This window comes from Hoplias malabaricus, chromosome 1 (assembly GCF_029633855.1).
Source record: "Hoplias malabaricus isolate fHopMal1 chromosome 1, fHopMal1.hap1, whole genome shotgun sequence".
Lineage (NCBI taxonomy): Eukaryota > Metazoa > Chordata > Actinopteri > Characiformes > Erythrinidae > Hoplias > Hoplias malabaricus.
This window is the reverse complement of record NC_089800.1, coordinates 59,195,890-59,201,790: the sequence shown is the minus strand read 5'-3', so window position 1 is coordinate 59,201,790 and position 5,901 is coordinate 59,195,890.

The window sequence follows — 5,901 nt, the reverse complement described above, 5'->3', positions numbered from 1 at the left end:
CATGCAGTGATGTTGTGCTGCCGTGCCATGCGAGATCAGCTGTGCACATTTTGCACCTAACGCTGTTCCTTGAAGGCGTTAATGTAAAGTGTTCCCATACCTTTGATGACTTGGGTCATACATTTTTCTCTCTGTTTGTGCTAACATTATCCTCTGTTGTGACCGTCTCCGCCCTTTTTCAAACCCTTCTTCCAGAGTTCGTCAAGTGTAGCAACTGTACCTATGTGTATAATACCTTAGACCCAACTAATCGATTATTAAATTAGTTGCAAACTATTTTAACACTCGATTTTAATCGATTAGTTGTTGCAGCCCTAGAAGGCAGATTGGCATTCAGGAAAACCAAGTGTCTCAGCTTTGCTTGTTGTTCTCTGATTTGTTGAATGACAAGCCTTAGAAAAAAATGGCTCGGTCTTAGACAGGAACCGGCTCTCATCATTCACTTACAAGAGCCGGCTCTTTGAACCGGTTCGTTCGCGACCGACACATCACTAGTTCATAGTCATGCACCTCTTTACCTTAGAGAAAAGACTAGAATGTTAGAATGTTCCAGCTAGTGCTCTCAGGTTTTCCCTCAGTTAGCTGTTAGTTCCCAAATCTCTGTTGAAGATTGCAGACGTTTCTTTCCACAACTATGACCCAAAGCTCTGGAACACACTTCCTAAGGAGCTACAAGCCATTTCATTCCAGTTAATTATAATCACACACAAGATAAGATGTAAAATAGCCTATGCCAATCCATTAGAGCTTCACATAGGGCCCATCACACTCTCTTCCTACAGACAGCCACACAATGTCTATTATTCCAATGCTACAGGTACACCCTAAGGTTGCTGTGGCTGTTTATAATCCGATCAGGAAACAGCTACCCTTAACATCTACGGTTACTAATTGAGCCCATCACATGAGTACTCAAACCACCCAGTGCAACACTAGCTCTTCACAGAGGTCATCAGGTAAGCACATCCCCTCATCAGTGTTTCGCTGAATTAAGCCCACAACACCTCCAGAAAGCTCAACAGTGAAGTTTGGTGTCCCAGACCCAGCTCCCTCCAAGCCAGCTTTACAGTCCTACCTTACCCTTAAGCGTCAACAATCATAAATCCACACTGACCTCTCTGGTGACATGGAACTGGTGCATGCTCAGTGCCACCAATTCCATGTGATCTTTATGTACTACATCACCAACCACCACCAAAAGCGCATTTCCCAAACTGGTCTGTGTTCTCCTTATCTACAACCAATGATTCAGCTGTTTCTGATAACACCTTCACAGCTGCCCTTAGTTTCCGGCCCCTGATGCCGAACTGCACAAGCAGGGATGTGGCAGACTTGGCTACAAATCCCCTAACACCTATCTCCACCGCTCTTACATGTGCCTGCCACTTGCGTTCCCTCATCTCAGCTGCCAAGTCAGCGTACTTCAGCTTCTTTACGAATTCTTCATCTACTGCATCCTCAAATGAAATTTCATGTTAACTCTATGAAATAAACTATCTGTTTACTTTCAGAGTACAGCACCATATCTGGCCTTAGTGTACTTAACGCAATGCACTCTGGGACCTGCAGTTTTTTTTTTTACCTACGTCTATCAGCAATTTCCAATCTCGTGCTTCATCTCACCTACCAATATTTTTAGCCTGTGTAGGCTCTCCCTCACTCACAAACCTAATCACTTTATTACTACAAGTACTTGTCAATGCATTTGCCTCTAAGCGTTTGCTGTCCAAAAACATGCTAAAACCCTTGGCACCTGATTATTTCTCCATGTATACCTCCCCTGCAACAAACTAACCTTACAAGCTGATAGAATATGCTTCAACCAGCCAACCCCTATACATAATCCACAACTAGGGTCTTAATCTGCCCACTGTCCAAGATTTTGTGGAGTTGGAAGGACGTCATAAGTTACTCCAAGCAAAAACTTAATACAACTTGCTTCCATCGCGTACAATTCTTGCCAAAATAATCTTCTGCTTTTCTAGATTTTCCCAGCGAAGCCACTGGTACACCATGCCTCCTCTTCCTGATTGTGAATAAATCTAGTCATCATTTACCTTCTCTCTGGTGATGTGGCCTTTCCACAAATCACCTGACCCAAGGCCCGCTCTCCTGCCTTGCTATTGGCTAATCACTTACCTTAGCTCTAATGAGCTCCTGGCTACCTGCACTGCCACTAGTGGGTTCCACTTCCTTCCTGCTTTTGTGACGGATGCTGCTGTTTTAACCACTGCATCCATCAATCCTGCCAAAATCATCTCGTGACTCACCTTTGTTCATTTAAATTACTCAACTAAACTTGTGAGTGGTAGCTCCAGTACCTCTCTCCCATGCCATGACACACTACCTAAACACTGTGGCACTCCTAGCCACTTCCTTAGAGCCTTGTTCATAACCCTTTCCATCTTCTCTACTTCTGTGATCAAAATGTCATAAACTGGCAACGTCCATCTAATACGAGGCAGTAAGTCAAACTGCAGACAGCACAATTTCAACTTCCCTGGCAGACATGATCTATCAATATTATCTATATATCTAATAATAGCCTTCACCAATTCAGCCTTTATTCCCACAACTTGGTCGGTATCATTTAGGGCTGCACTATAGCATCTACCTAAACTCTTCACTGGTCTCTCCAGTACTGTAGGAATCATTTCTCCTTCCATTCAAAAGTTTCCTGTACAAGTTTTCCTTTGACAATCAACAGACTTCTAGACTTGTTCAGTTTAACTTTCAGCCTAGCCAACCTTAGATTATCATATAACTTCCCCAGCAACCACTATGTGCAAGGCACAGTAGTCATCAGGGTCATCATGTTGTCCATGTAAGCCCTGACTGGGGGAAGCCAACTAACATCATGCAACCTCTCCCCACCTATGACCCACTTAGAGGCCCCGATTACTACCTCCATCGCCATCGTAAATGCTAATGGTAAAATCGAACATCCAGCCATTATACTCATTTCTAACCACTGCCATGTCATAACAAATTCCCCTGTACAAAAGTGAAACTGAATGTCCTCAAAATATGCTTTAACAAGCCTAGTAACCTTATCTAGCACCTGGAAAAAATAAAAGGCTTACAACAGTTTGGGGTCTCCGTTGTTGTATTTTGTTCTTCAAAATGCAGCACACATTTTAAATGGGAGACAGGTCTGGACTGCAGGCAGGCTAGTCTAGTACCCACACTCTTTTACTATGAAGCCATGCTGTTGTAACACGTGCAGAATGTGGCTTGGCATTGTCTTGCTGAAAAAAGCAGGGGCATCCCTGGAAAAGACGTTGCTTGGATGGCAGCATATGTTGCACCAAAACCTGTATGTACCTTTGAGCATTAATGGTGTCTTAACAGATGTGCAAGTTTCCCATGCCATGGGCACTAACACACCCCCATACCATCAGGGTGCTGGCTCTTGTACTTTGTGCTTATACCAATCAGGACAATCCTTTTCCTCTTTGGCCTGGAGGACACTACGAAACGTCAGACCACAGGACACTTTTCCACTTTGCTTCAGTCCATCTCAGATTAGCTCAGGCCCAGAGAAGCCGGCAGCATTTCTGGGTGTTGTTGATATATGGCTTTCGCTTTGAATGGTGGAGTTTTAAATTGCACTTGTAGAGGGAGCAACAAACTGTGTTAACTGACAATTGGTTTCCTGAAGTGTCCCTGAGCCCATGTGGTAATATCCGTTACAGAATGAGGTCTGTTTTTAATACAGTGCCACGTGAGGGATCGAAGGTCATGGGCATTCAATGTTGGTTTTCTGCCTTGCTGCTTACTTACAGAGATTTCTCCAGATTCTCTGAATCGTTTGATGATATTATGGATTGTAGATGATGAAATACAATGAGAAACTTTGTTCTTAAACTGTTGGACAATCTGCTCATGCAGTTGTTCACAAAGTGGTGAATCTCACCCCATCCTTGTTTGTGAAAGACTGAGCCCTTCGGGGATGCTGATACTCACCTGTTTCCAATGAACCTGTTCACCTGTGGAATGTTCCTAACAAGTGTTTTTTGAGCATTCCTCAACTTTCCCAGTCTTTTGTTGACCCTGTCCCAATTCTTTTGGAACGTGCTGCAGACCTCAAATTCAAAATGAGTGAATATTTGCAAAAGAACAATGAACAATGAAGGCACGGTGGCTTAGTGGTTAGCACGTTCGCCTCCCAGCGCTGGGATCTTGGGTTCAAGTCCCATCTGGGTGGAGTTTCCATGTTCTCCCCGTGTCTGCGTGGGTTTCCTCCGGGGGCCCCGGTTTCCTCCCACAGTCCAAAAACATGGAGGGTAGGTGAATTGGCTTCTGTAATAACTGTCCTGGTGTGTGAGTTAATGAGTGTGTATGTGTGAATGAATGTCTGTATGTGTGAGCCCAGATATGGATTGGCGCTCTTTCCTGGGTTAAACCCTAGTGCCCGATGCAGTCCTCCAGGTGGACGGTCGTTCCTGGTTGAGAGTACGCTGTGCGCGTTTGGCTGCCGCTTCTCGCCAGTGTGTGTGTGTGGATTGAGTGTTCTGAGCAGAGTAGATTGTAAAGCGTCCTTGGGTGTCTAGAAAGGCGCTATATAAGTGTAACGATAATAATAATAATAATAATAAGTTTATCCATTTGAACATTACATATCTTGTCTTTGTAATGTATTCAATTGAATATAGGTTGAAAAGGATTTGCAAATCATTGTATTCTGTTTTCGTTTATGTTTTACACAACATCCTAACTTCATTGGAATTGGGGTTGTATTTATGTATATATACTTTTTATTATATTTGCATTACTATCTTCACTTTCATTTTAAATTGTTACTTAATTATTTCTGTTAATATATAACTTATATAACTATTAATTATAATTGTTAATTGTTTACTAATATATTTCATTATTTATCCTATACTAAAACTCTGTAAATCAGATATATAGTGACCCTCCTTCTTGCCAACCATCTGAAAAAAATAATTTCAATAAATTTCTCTATTGTAACACAAGAAGAAATTTGAGCTATATTTCCTGAAAACATTTATATTGCTGTGGGTGAGGGGATCACTATATCACACAAAGCAGTGTAAATTTATCACTCACTGCTTCAAATATTTATGGTGCTCATATTGAGCATGGGGAATATTTGTGTATTAACTATATGTATTTATGACATATCTAGATGTTTTCAGGAGACTGACATAGTTAGAAATAACCATACTCAAAGTTTAATATTACTTCAGTCCGTATCACTGCAGCCCTGAGAATGATCCATAACCCATAACACCAGTGCTGTGAAGGTCCCAATGAAGATCCCTGAAAAGGTATTAACACAATGGACTGCACTAATTGCAGAGCACCTTACGTACGTGGAGGTGAAACTATATAATGAGTGTAGATAGTGATGTGACAGATAGTGATGTGCGAGGCATCGGAACCCGTGTCGAGCAAAAAAGGGCGTGCCAGATGAAGCCCTGGTTCGACGCTTGTATCGTTACCGTAAAAATCACGTGACTGATTACAAACGAGGCCTCGGATTCTGTGGGACACATGATCGTTTTATTTTGAGTTTCATTTTTGTCTTAAGTAAACCTGACAAGACATGAAGGTCCACTTATATAGAGCTAGCACTGACATTTTATGCGCTCCGGCCTCCTCAGTGCCACGTGAAAGCATATTCTCTAAGGCTGGGGAGATTGTATCAAAGAAAAGGAATCGCTTCAACCCCAACACAGTTAAATAGCTTTTTTGAATAAGAACCAATAAGATATATTTGTCCCTTTTCCCATACTACTCTGTTGCATTTCACTGTCCTTCACTCCCAGTTCCCTAAGCACTCTTGTATTTTGCTCACCATTACAGCACTAAACTAATACTATTTCCATGCAAAGACACACTTTAATATTCATTGCGACAGAGTGGCACAAA